The 13,910-nt window shown below is 43.2% G+C and overlaps 1 long non-coding RNA gene across 5 annotated transcripts in view; it reads left to right on the forward strand.

The window, feature by feature from the left end:
- Nucleotides 1–13,910, forward strand: part of LOC105487914 (uncharacterized) — a 276,851-nt gene that overhangs the window by 172,714 nt on the left and 90,227 nt on the right. For all 5 annotated transcript variants that reach the window (XR_011621457.1, XR_011621453.1, XR_011621454.1 and 2 more), the window contains exon 4: nucleotides 13,527–13,593. This is a non-coding gene — a long non-coding RNA (uncharacterized lncRNA). The remainder of the gene's footprint in view (nucleotides 1–13,526; nucleotides 13,594–13,910) is intronic.

The raw sequence follows: 13,910 nt of genomic DNA on the forward strand, positions 1-13,910 counted from the left end.
GAGAAGGGGTTTCAGCATGTTGTCCAGGCTGGTCTTGAACTCCTGACCTTAAGTGATCCACCCACCTTGGCCTCCCAAAGTGCTGGGACTACAGGCAAGAGCCACCGTGGCCAGCCCAGGTATTTCTTTATAGCAACACAAAACAGATTATAGCAACACAAAACAGATCAGCACACCTGCATTCACATGCCAGCCTTGACAGTTACTAGCTGGAATGTTTTGGGCTTATTTCTTAATCCTGCTTTATTTTAGTTTCCCCATTAACAAAATGAGGATAGGAATCCCAGCCTTGGAGGTCGTGGTGAAGTTACAGAGAAGGTAAACATAGTGCTTGCCACAATGCCTGATGCCTAATGGATGCTCGAATTATAGCCCCTGCTGTTAAAGCCAGAAACCAGGTGATGTGTGGGAGCAGAGACATGTCAAACCAGGGAGCAAATGTGTAGCCCCAGAATTTTGATCATGGGAAGAATGTGTTATTTTGAGTCTCAAGACGTTTTTTTATCCTTTATGTTCATGTGGAATCCATTCCTAGAATAAGACTGACTCTATTATTCAAGAGTATTTTATTTGCAAGCTTTTTATTTCACCTTGTTAAGTCAACTCACATGACGTTCATCAAAAAGAGTGAATTTATTGTGTCTGACAACTGGGACACTCATGGGCGCCTGGCCTGGTGGGTGGCTGGATTGAAATGATGGACTCACATGCTCAAGTGATGTCGTGAGGCCTGTCTCTCTTTTCTTTAATGTTGCTTCACTCTGGGTAGTTTCTCTTCATGAGGTGCAAGATAGTTCAGGGCAGCTCTGGGCCTGTCGCATCTTTCCAGACCATGCTGTCAGAGAAAACGGTGGGTCTCTTTTTATGTAATTTCAGCAAAAGACCTGAGAAACAATAAATTGGCCTAATCTGGTTCCAATGTCTATCCCTAAGTCTGTCACTGTGGCCAGAAAGCTGAAGCGTTTGGGATTGGCAGGCCTGACCAGCTGCTCATCTCTAGAGCTAGGGATAAGAATGGGTGAGGAAGGCGTCTAGAAATTGTTGTGTGGCCAAAGTCATGTGCCCAATACATCTGCCCATAAGAGGGATTCTTTTCCTTCAACCTTTCTTCTTCATTACTGAGAAGTCCCTAGAGGGCCACACCCCTCTCTAGAGCTAGAAATGTTCTTACAATGAACAATTGGTCCTACTTGGTCTCACAGATTGGGGGACCACCTGGAGATATCTGAGGAAAATTTAGACAGAAAGAGAATTCAGACCCTAAACTTAGAATGAGACATTGGTGTGCAAGCTTTAGTCATGGTTTTATCTCAGGCAAAGAAGTTGGAAAGGAAATCTCTCTTCTAGTTGAAGGAACAGAAATGTATTCTCAAACATTCTGGGACTTAAGTGGATAAAGCAACTGTACACTCATGCTAGTTCATAGCTCCTATGACTCTGAAACAACCCAGATATGTTGAGGGCGGTTATTTTTTTTCTCCCATGACCTCACCCCTTCTTGTTCCCCTTTCAGTGATATACATAACATATAATATGTGTCCTTGGGAGTCGACTACTCCTGGTGGTAATGAGATTCCTTCCAACAAGAAGGAAACCAGGGCACATCCATGCTGTGTCAGGGCCACCACACATTGGCATGAAAGAAATGTTCTCGATGCAGCAGGTGCTTCTGGCTTTAGAGCTCTACTAATTCTGGCATAATTCCTTTTTTAAAAAAATGGATTATGCAATATTCATTTATTTACAGTCATTAATATGAATTTTAAAAGCAAGAAAAAATATAAATATAAGTAAAAAAATACAAGCCAATTATTATCTTACTCCCCCAAAAGAATCTTATAAATTTTATAATTTTGGTATGTATCATCCCAAATTTTAACTGTGTAATTCTGTTTGATTTGAGGAATGGACTCCCAAAATTAGCTCATCTAATTTTAAAAACAGCAAACTCTAAAGCAGATTCTTTCATAGGAATTAAATATAAAGTAGCCAGGAATGTATTTTTGGAGCACATGCAGTGCCAATCCTTAAGTCAAAAGACTCCTTTGCAACATGTGTCTTGTAGCCGACTCACCAGAATTTTTTCCTTGAGTTTTTAAAAATTATCTTTTCCTGATTCTATAATGACTCCAGCAAGCCATTGTTTCATTTCATCTATTTCTCACTCCAAAATTCACAGCTCAGCCTATCACTTCAGGTAATTTAACGATCTTCTTTATAATATTCAATTGCATCTAACGTTTAATTCCAATGTTGGTGATTTTGAGAAAGGTTTTTCTGCTGTAGTACCACTGCCCAGCGAAAGTTTGGTTGACATTGTTTTAGGATACAAAGACGATTTAAAAATATGAAAGTGAATCTTAAACTAACAGTATAATCACTCCTGAAATTCTGCACACAAGGCCCAGTGTACACAGCCATGAAGATCCCAAGATGGTGAGCATTTCTGATTAGGAGCCAAGGCGGCCTCAGCAACGGCATCAACATAGATGAACATTGACTTAGACCTCTAGATTTAAGGTTCTTTGACTCCTGTCAGTTTTTTTAGAAGTGCAGATGGATAGATATTATCTTGATTTTATGATGAGATTTTAAATGTTTCTATATTCCACTACTATATATCCCTCCACACTGTGACCTTCCTTCCTCTCTGTTGTACGTTGTTGTGTGGATAGTCCTTTCCTCCCAGAAATAGGGTTGCATGGTGTAACTTGCTCTTTCGGCTTATCAGTATATCATGGTTTACAATGTTTGAGACACAGAAAATAACTCTGACTCAACCAGAACAGAGACTGCTTTTCATCACACTGTGTAAACTGTTCCAACCAACTGGAGACAGACACCTGAAGTGTGTCCCCCACCCACACACTCCAGTCTTCTTCATGCTGCCCTGGACCTGGGAAGCTGACCTTCGTTGACCACATCCATAGATTCCCATGACCTCTGGCTTCCGGTTAGGTTCTGCCAACAACCTATGTCTCTGATAGATTATGTCTATACATCTCTATAGTTAGTTGTTACTAATTTATTCCTCTAGTTTGTGAATTCTGAAAGTATTAGCAAAACCCCGGTCTCAAAATCCTTTATTCGGGATGAAATTATCCAAACACTCATCACTGCTCCAGGTGCTGGGAATAGTGAGGCAGGCACAGGGGTTGATCTCCGTGAGCAGTAAGTCTTGTTGGGGAAACAGGACATAAAGCCAAAAGTGACAGCTGTGGAGTCTGAGGGACAAGAAGGAATCCGTCTTAACATAGAAAGTGAGGGGCGGCTGCTCCACAGAAGAGCCATTTCAGTGAGACCGGAACCATCACTCTGAGAGAAAGAGAAGAGTCTTCCAGGATGACGGAATGGAACGTCCAACAATTGGGAGAGAAGAGGGAGCATGGCGATTAGTTTCTGAGGGGCTTTGAGTTCTATAGGACTCCAAGCAGAATGATGGGGAAACTGAGAGAACATCTTGGAGACAGATTTCAAATTGATAGGTGGGAACATTCAATGAAGACAATGACCAGTGACATCATGGGCCTGCTCAGTGTTTGTCCCTGGGAGTGTTTAAGCAGGCTATGGAGGCTGTAAAGGGAATTCAGCTTTGGTAGGGTGCCAGAGAGATGACTCAGATAGTCTCCATTCCTATGAAACTCCCCATTCCTAAAATCCAAAGCCAATCACCAGAGCCTCTTTCCTTAATTTTATGACTTTGTGTTTTTCCTTTGGCCAAATACCAGAGAATATTATCTAATCCCTGTAGAGTTGTGCATGGAGTTCAGCCTGGGCTCACTGCAGATCTCATTCAACTGCCATTCATGTGAAGACTTGAAGAAAATGTAACTGGCTCTTGGGCATTCACTTAGCAGAAATAGACCTTTGGGGAGTGTCAGAAAGTATCTTTAAAAAGATAAATAAAGTCTGTGACCAACACTAGATTTCAGATCTGAAAGCAACTTCAGAAGCTAACAAGGCAACATCTTCATTTTATAGATAAAGCATGAGAGGAGAGACCCAGGGACCTGGGCAACGCCTCCCGCCAGTGAGGGCCAGAGGCAGGGCTGGTGGATCAGGTCTCCTGACTCTGATCTTGCCATTCAATCTGGGCCCTTTCAGGGGCAACCCATAGGAAATAACCTGTGTATATTTCAGAGACATTCAAATCAAGTTCAAACAATCAAATATCTGAAGAGCTGCCCTGTCTCGAGGGTCTTTGACCACACTCTTCCTCTGTCTGGGATGCTCCTTTTCCCCAGGTTCACCTGGCTGGCTCCTTCTTGTCCTTCAGATCTCAGCATAAATGCTGCATCCACAGAAAGACCTTTGAACATCCAATCTAAAATCTAAAATTGATCCCCTATTATTACTTCTCATAGAGTCCAGTCTTTCCTTCATACACTTAGCAGAGTTTATCAGTACATGTATTTGTCTATTGCCTCTCTCAACCAATGCCCTTTACAGTCTATGCAGTCAAGGACTGGGGCTGTTTTCTTAACTCCTCTGTTAAGTGCCTGGCATGTGTGAGGGCTGGGTGTTCTCCACTTGTCCCCCAACCCACACACTCCAGTCTTCATCCTGCCCTGGACCTGGGAAACTGACCTGCATCGACTGCATCCATAGATTCCCACGACCTCTGGCTTCCGGTTAGGTTCTGCCAACAAGAGGTGCAGGTGGGAGATGAAAGGGCAGAAGAGGGAGGTCTGTTTTCACCCTTTTGCTCCATCCCATGCAGGTTAGCAGCCTGCAGTGTGTAAGGTGGAATCCTTCTATCCCAAGCCACAGATTCTGTCTGGTCTCTCTCCTAAAGTTAACCTCTCCTTCCTGCCCCTTTGGAGTGGTAGAGGTGGTAATGGCTCCCCTCTGTGGCTAGCTCTAGTTAATGCACCAAATCATTGTTTTATTTTAACCTCACCCAAACCTTTGGAAATATGTATATCATTTATTAAATGTTTCTCAGGGACTTCATCCTAATGTGCTTTCTTTGTCTTGCTGAGTCTCTAACAGATGCAATAGTTGTTTAATAAGTTTTAATTACACATATTAAAATGGAAGAAGGATCAGATAAATTCCATAAGAGCTCCAAGGAGGAGAACCGAGATCACCGGGTGGAATCAGTGAAACAGGCTAGTGGCATGTTTGAAGGAGAAGGCATCAGAGAAATGTGAAGGCAATTGTCAAGGAAGGTGAATGGCTCTTGTATTGAGATTGCAAAAAATGCTTGCTGAATGAAACAGTTTTCGCCATTACCATGCTGCATACATCTCACATTGAGGGGAACAGGACAGCCTGCCTGATCTTGGTGTCCAAGTGAGTCTTTGGGGCTCATCTACATACAAGACAGGTCAGTTTTTCCTTCTCCCCTGATGAAAAACAAAAAGGCTGGACTAACTAATTTGTACAACCTTTCAATTCTAAAATTCCCCGGTTCACTGTTTCCATGATGTGACCTGGATATGGTGTGACTTGGGAATTCTTACAAAGGAAGACAACAGTATCAGGAGTATATTTTGCCATGAGTGGGTGGAGGCATCTTAGTGGCTGCTAAAGCTTATTTGTCAGAACTCTGCTTCACCCTTTAACTGTAGACTCTTAGGTCACTCAAGCCTACCCACATACCACGTGGCCAGCGTCCATCCACGAGCATTTCCAACTTGCAGGCAGGGATGGAGTTTCCCTCATCATTGTACCCTCCAACATAGAAACTGGCATGCTGGAGGTGCTCAATGAAATGAACATTCAGAGAATAGAGGAAATTAATGTCCATGGCAGAATTCCCTGGCTTCTCCTGGTCATTGCCTTTAAGCCTATTTTGATTCTGAATTTTCCTGGCTCCTAACCCCTTTTGACTAAATGTTCTGTTCCTGGCCCCATATTTTCTGCTTGGAGCCAATGGCAGCTCTGGCTTCTCCAGAACTGGCCTTGATAGTGCTCTCCGTGGAGTTTGAATCCAAACACCACTTCTACGTGCTTCAGGAAACTATATCCCCAAACACACCCTTTTAGATGCCACCTAAAAAGCAAACTTTAACGAAATCTTCAAGTAATGTGCAAAATGGGTCTCCCTCTTTTCATCTCACCTAATTCCTGATCTTCGCTTGATCACTAACTTACATTTTCTTAACCCCTACATGAAAGAACAATGGTTTTCTGAGTAAACTGCTTAGAATATCAACACATTCTCAGTAATAAAAAATCCATAATTAACTTGTTCTAAGAAAATGTCACAGACCCTTCCTGTGGCAGTAATTGTTCAATACATTTAGTAGTAAAAATATGCCATGTGTCCATCAGTTTCAATTTCCTTTTGTCTTTTGGGCACTGAGCTATTTTTATCACAACACTTTCATTCTAAATATATATTTTCCCCCTTATTCTCCAATTCTCCAGACACCAAATGGGTCCCCTACATTTAAATTCAATTATGTTGCCAACTACCAAGAGTTAGCATATACTTCTTAGGATAGGAGCTCAGTCCCACAAGATAGCTCTCACTTCAGACACTAGTCACAAGTCCTGAGCTGCGTATACTTTTTTTTTGAGACAGAGTCACGCTCTGTTGCCCAGGCTGGAGTGCAGTGGCGCGATCTCGGCTCACTGCAAGTTCTACCTCCTGGGTTCACTCCATTCTCCTGCCTCAGCCTCCCCAGTAGCTGGAACTACAGGCGCCTGCCACCATGCCCAGCTAATTTCTTTTTTTGTATTTTTAGTAGAGACAGGGTTTCATTGTGTTAGCCAGGATGGTCTCAATCTCCTGACCTCGTGATCCGCCGGCTTCAGCCTCCCAAAGTGCTGGGATTACAGGCGTGAGCCACCATGCCAGGCCTGAGCCGCCTATAGTTCTAATAGGCTATACACTGGGGGTTCCCATGACCCCATTCTCAGGTTTAATAATTTGCAGAACAGCTCATAAAACCCAGAGAAACATTTCATTTATGTTTTCTAGATTTTTTTCTATCTTTTTTTTTTTTTTTTGAGACGGAGTCTCGCTCTGTCGCCCAGGCTGGAGTGCAGTGGCACAATCTCTGCTCACTGCAACCTCCACCTCCTGGGTTCAAGTGGTTCTTCTGCCTCACCCTCCTGAGTAGCTGGGATTACAGGTGCATACCATGATGCCCAGCTAATTTTTGTATTTTTAGTAGAGACAGGGTTTCACCATATTGGCCAGGCTGGTCTTGAACTCCTGATCTCGTGATCTGCCCACCTCGGCCTCCCAAAGTGCTGGGATTACAGGCATGAGTCACCTCATCTGGCCTCTGGCTCATTATAAACTCAGAAACAGCCAATAAAAGAGGTGCATGGGGCAAAGTATGGGGAGGAACACAGAGCATCCCTGCCTTCTCTGAATGTACCACCCTCCCAGTACCTCTATGCATTCGCCAACCTGGAAGCTCTCTGAGTCCCACCATTTAGCAGTTTTTATGAAAGTTCCATTTCATGGGCATGATTGATTCAATCATTGGCCATTGGCGATTGAATTTATTCTCCAACCTCTTTCCCCTTCTCGCAGGTCTGAGGGTGGGACTGGAAGTCCCAGCTTTCTACTTACGCCTTGGTCTTTCCTGAGGCTATGCAGGGGCCTCCAGCCTCCAGCCACCAGCCATCTCATTAGCACACAAAAAGACACCTTATCACTCTGGACATTGCAAGAGTTTTAGGAGCTACGTGCCAGGAACTGGGGGCAAAGACCAAATATATATTTCTTACTATGGCACAGGCGCACAGCCAGACTGCATTTCTCAGCCTCACTGGCAGATAGGTAGCCATGTGAATGAGTTCTGGCTGATGGAATGTGTACACAAAAGATGTCTGTCGCCAACATGCCTGCTCCCTAAAATTCTCCATAGCTAACCCCAGTGCCTTCTCTTCCTTTGTTTGCTGTTTGGAGGCAGAGTGTCCAGTGATGGACTCAGAGGCCCTTGAGAATATCAGAGCTAGTGGATGAAGGATCCTGAAGCCCTAAATGATAGCAGAATCAGCAGATGAAAGAGCCTGTGTCCTTGAATAAAACCAAGCACCCCCACCTGCCTACCTTTGTTGCAACGTACCATTAACAAGAAATAGGCCTTTATTGTGTCAAGCCACAGAGGGGCTGTTTGTTACAGCAGTAGACCTCCACTGACTGGTACAATATACCCGCATGCCCCAGACTTTGAGGCTCCAAACCAATTTCCTTGACTCTCTAGGCTGGTGCTTCTTCTGGAAAAAATCTGACCGATTTTAAAACAGAATTCTGCTAAGAAGTATGTATTTAGACAGAAGCATTCCCCTTAAGTCTCTTTTCAATGGTGTGTGTGTGTGTGTGTGTGTGTGTGTGTGTGTGTGTTTAGGGTCGAAGGAGTTGCTTTCCGATTGGCTTTGATGTCTAATAATCCTGTTCATGCTGTTACAAGTAAAATGACCCAAATAGAAATATAGCTTCTTACGGAGGGGAAAAAGGAAGCTGTCTCCATCATTTCTGGTGGCCAAGGATTACTGTGGCAGAACTATTGTCTTTTCTCCTAGCCTGTGCTGTCTTTGGCAGAGGCTCCAACTTATGACCTATCTAAATTAAAGTTTTCCCCTGGAGATGGATTTTATGAGGGGAACTTAGCAATTAGGAAAGAATGGCTAGGTTTCTGCCCTGTAGAGTGGGCCAGAAATGTCACATCCAAACCCTGAGATACAAAACACTTTCCCTGATTATCCAACCAAGTCCATTTTAGTAATTTGGTTCTCTTCAACCCATCAGTGGCTGCCCAGGGAATGTGAAATGAGGGAAATATCAAGCTGTTTCCTAGTTGGTTTTGGTCATTTCCCTAACAGACATTATCGAAAATATAACAGGAGAAAAGCCAAGGCAAGAAGGATTTAATTTTGTCCTCAGTGATTTTTTCGCTCTGATTGATGACTGTGTTTTCTTCTGCACTATGCGATGAGCTGGCCGATGTGGCTACAGCTGGGCTAATCAGCTGCAACATGGAAAACCCAAAACCACGGCATCTGGGGAGCTTTCCAAAGGCTCGTTGGAATTGTTTACCATGGGGTTTCTTCTTAAATGATTCATTACTCTACAAAACCAATATGACTAAGTTAAATTGTAAATTTGTCCATCACAAAAGGCTAGGAAATACCTCTTATTTGCTTCCCACTTCAGCATAACAATGGAGTTGGAAAAGTGCTTTGCTGTTATCAGCAGCAATATTTGCTGTGAGTTTTTCATAGACCAGGGGTGCCTGACCTGTCGATAGAGAGATAAATTTCATTTTCCTGAAGTCTTGAGATCATCTGGTGCGGGAGTGGCTGGGAGATAGGCAGACGGGCGTGAGGATGAATTTTGCCTCTTTCAGTTACTGTGACTTTGGAAGGGTCATGGAAACCTCTCTAAGTTCTATTTCCTCTTTTGTAAACTACAGATGACAGTATCCACATTATCCACATCACGGGTTACTGAGGGGTTTAAGTGGGAGGATAAATGATCAGCACCTGGCACTTAGTAGCTGCTCAGTAAATCCTGTCTTTCTCCCAGAGATTGGCAGCAAAGAGCCTGGGATCCCTGTGTTATCCTCCTCCCTCATGAACTCTAGAAGACAGTGAGAGAGAGGGACAGAGAGAGAGAGAGAGAGAGAGAGAGAGAGAGAGAGAGAAAGAGAGAATGTGAGTGAGCGTGTGTATGGGAGGAAGTGGTCATCTAGTGGGAGAGTCACTGCAGAGTGGTCAGAGACCTTAAAGATGGAAATGTTTCAATCTCCTTGCTTCCCGTCAGAGGTCAAATTCAAGGTTGCAGGAAGGGAGGTGACATGTCAGAAGCCCCCTAGCTATCAGAAGACGGAGCCAGGACTCAGACCTGCTCCTTTGCCACAGTTTAGGCCATGAAAGTTTTCTCCCTAATGATAATAGGCATTGTTTATTGAGCACATACTAGGTGCCAGACATTTAAAACAACCTTGTGAGAAAAGCTTTATAACTCTCATTTCATTGATGAGGACACTGAGGCTCAGAGAGGCAAAGTTACTTGTCCAGAGTCCTATAGTCACCCAGGGTGTGTGGTGAAGCACCCCCTGGTATACCAGACTGCAAAGCCTTTGTTCATCACAGTTTGACACTGCTGGAAAGAGGCTCTGAGATTTACCAGCATGCTTCAGTTTCAGAAGTCAGAACATGTGCAGATGAACTAACGGCAGAGAATTCGTAAGCCGAGCCTTTTCTGTTCATTTGTTCCATACCACATGTAAAAGTTCAATCAGTAAAATCACCTCCGGCCAGCAAAAGAACCACTTCCTGCCCATCTTTTTAGATTGTGTCCTCCTGATGATTTTCAAGGGGGCTCAGAGCCCAGATTAATTCAATAGAATAACAGAGCAAACCAGCTTCATTCCCAGAAATATCACGTCCAAGTCACTGTGAGGTGACTTCAGTTCACTATCCGGTTGAGCCTGGAATGGCCAAGCTTCAGGGTGTCCCCACACGCACGGTAGACCCAGCCTCTTGGTGCCCAGAAGGAAGGGTAGAAACAGAAGGTCCAGCCCATCCGTCTAATGGTTGTCCCTTGGCCAGCTAGTGGGATCTCTTCAAGAGCTTTGTGTGGCAGCTGCCTCGGCTTGGAAAGAGCTTGGCAAATTAGAAAGGAAAACAAACCCAAAGAGGAAATGCTGCTTGCAGCCCAGGCAGTTTTTGCATTATCACTCTCTCCTCTTTTGTGCTGAGTTTCAGATCTGTGACTTTCTAACAAAAGGATTTTCTGGCCCAAACCTCCAGCTTGTTGTGAAAAGCCATGCACAAAAGTGGAGTCAGCTGGCACAGCCCGTGTGACCTTGTGCCAGTGACTCCACAGCTCCTCTATGTTCAGTGGGGAAGCAGAGCACAGTAATGAAATACAGGGTGGCTTTGCCATTTCCCAGCGATTTGGCCTTGGACAAACATTTTGCCTTCTTTTGACTTCAATATCCACATCTACAATAGAAAACAATAACAGTACTCACTTCAAAGGCTGTCGGGGAATGAAATGAGCTCACAAGTATGGAATCCTTAGAACAATCCTGAGTTCATGCTACATGCCCTGTGGGTTCAACGTACACTGTTATTATATTTTCTCATCAGTAAAACGGGAATAGTAATAGCACTTGCATAGGATTGTTGTGAGGTTCAAATGACCAGATGTTTCTGAAGGACTTAGTACACAGTAGGTGCTAGGAACTAAATACCGGATCTCATGCAGAGAGGCTGAGCAGAGATGCCTTTAAGAGGGTTGGAGTTCTTGAATGCAGACAGTCAAATCTGGTGTCTGCCAATTACCAAATAAGAATTAGACAGATCAGGTCATTAACTTATGCAGTTTATTGTTCCAGAAGGTGATAGCTGAGGAAAATGAAAAAGTCAGGCAAGCAGCAGGGTGTGTGGTGAAAACACAGTGGGCTGGGGTCAGAAGTCCTGGCTTGGAATCCTGACACAACCATCCAGATGTAGGTAGCCGTGGGCAAATCTCTTCTTCACTTTGACTTCAATTTCTTCTTCTGTAAAAGGAGAATTTGATGATGTCCCACATTCCTTCTAATGCTAATACCAGATAATGTAATGTTATTTTCAGGCATCACTCCCATTCACTGCTAGTGGGAATGGTAAAACAATAAATTTATTCAAGTGAATAATTTAGCATAATCTAGTTCATATGAAGATGTGCACATTCACCTCCATTATGGCATGTCTCAATAATTTTATACCTGTTCATTCAAAAAATATTTATTGAACCCTAATTATATCCCAGATACTGTTCTAGCAGCTGGGGATATACCAGTGAACAAAACAGATACAAATTCCCAGCTGTCAAGGAGTGTATGTTCCAACAAGGTAGACAAATCACTCACAAGAAAAAAAGTTAAAAAATAAGTGGTTAAGGGAAACTGAAAAAGGAGGGAAGGTTGTGGTTTTGGATGGGGTGTGTCTGTTTCCCCACTGGATGGGAGCGTGGCCTCATCCAGGGCGGTGCCTGGCATGCAGTAGGTTCTGAGTAAAGGTTAGGTGAACAAATGCCCGAATGAGCAGACCCTGAATCCCAAAAAGACTGATTTGATGCACATGTGTGTAGTCTGTGTATTTTCATCTGAAATGAATTAGCGCCAGCAGTTTCCAGAGCAGAGCTGAAATGATTACATTACCATTATTTTAAATCTGAGAAGCACTAGGGAATGAGAGCCACATCCTCCTCCCAAACCAGGCCAAGCAGAGGAGGCCACAGAACAGCGTTATTTGCACATTGCTGCCCCCTGGTGCTGGTATAAAAATATGGCCACATTTGCTTACCTCTAGGGTAAAATGAATTAGGCTGGTGCAAAAGTAATTGCGGGCTTGGCCATTAAAAGTAATGACAAAAACTGCAAATACTTTTGCACCAACCTAATATCAGTGAGCCCACAGCACCATCACTGAAGTATTGGGATTAAATTGTCAGTGTGGCGATGACCACATTTGTCAAATCCAAAAGTCTGGACAGTATGGCCTTAAGGGAGCAGTGGCTAGAATATGAGGACTATTTCAGACGTGTCAGTGCCATGATTTTATTTTTATGATGACAACATGATGTCTGCTCAAATATCACTTTTCGAGAGTTTATAATTATCCAAATGGATCAGAGCTCATAGAAACCTGAGCTCACGCCTGTAATCCCAGCACTTTGGGAGATTGAGGCTGGTGGATCACCTGAGTTCGGGAGTTCGAGACGAGCCTGACCAACATGGAGAAATCCCATCTCTACTAAAAATAGAAAAAATTAGCTGGGCGTGGTGGCACATGCCTGTAATCCCAGCTGCTTGAGAGGCTGAGGAAAGAGAATTGCTTGAACCTGGGAGGCGGAGGTTGCAGTGAGCTGAGATCACGCCACTGCACTCCAGCCTGGGCGACAAGAGCAAAACTCCATCTCAAAAGAAAAAAAAAAAAAAAGAAAGAAAAAGAAAAAAAAAGAAACCTAAGCTATTTCCCAGTCCTAGGACTCCGGGAATGTGTCCTAAGGAGTTCATGTGTAGACTTCTCTGACCTTCTGTTTGGGAACAATGTTCCCAAAATGTGTAAGGAAGTGTTAGATCCAAATAGCCAGGGAGTGCTGGGCCACTTGCCCAAGGTGAGTCCTCCACAAAATGAGACACTTGTGTTCACTTAGCACAGTGGTTCCAGCTTGAATCTATTTCGTTTATACACACATTCCCCATTTTACCTCATATCAAAGTGGCTGGTAATCAGGTAGTTTACTAACCACTCTAAGCCCATGTTTTCTCATCTAAAAACAGGAGAAAAATAATACTTACTAAATTACGTTTAATAAAAAAGATAAGAATAGTCATGTGAAAGAAAGTAGTAAAATATCAGGCACCCATTAGATGCTTAATAAATGTTTTTAAAAGCAAATTTGTGAAACACTGACATTGATGGAAACTTACAAAGCATTTCGAGATTCGTCAGTGACAGGATGACTTCTCTGATGAATTATTCCTGGCACTAAGGTCATTGTAAGCTAATGAACACTACCAAATAGTGAAAAATTCTAATAAACTTTGTCTGTTTTATTCCAGGTGTGTTTCTGTCAGAGTACTTGGAAAACCATTACATTGAAAATGTTGCTATCTTTTGTGTTTGAAGGTAACACTATTTACCCAATTTCTTTTTTTCTTTGGTTCTGATTGAAAATAGTATTATATTATAAAAACTAATGTTTCCTACATTGGGGACCCAGGAAATCTGCCTTGGGGCCTGCATCTTAGGGTTCTGCTATGGGCTAAATGTTTGTATCTTCCTAAAATTCATGTGTTTAAACCTAACCACCAATGTGATGGTATTAGGAGGTGGAAACATTGGAAGGTGATACGGTTTAGTGCCTTATAAAACAGGCTATAGAGAACTGCCTTGCCCCTTCCACCACGTGTGGACACAGCAAGAAGGCACCATCTATGAATCAG

Source organism: Macaca nemestrina, chromosome 3, assembly GCF_043159975.1.
Source record: "Macaca nemestrina isolate mMacNem1 chromosome 3, mMacNem.hap1, whole genome shotgun sequence".
In the NCBI taxonomy this organism is placed as follows: Eukaryota; Metazoa; Chordata; class Mammalia; order Primates; family Cercopithecidae; genus Macaca; species Macaca nemestrina.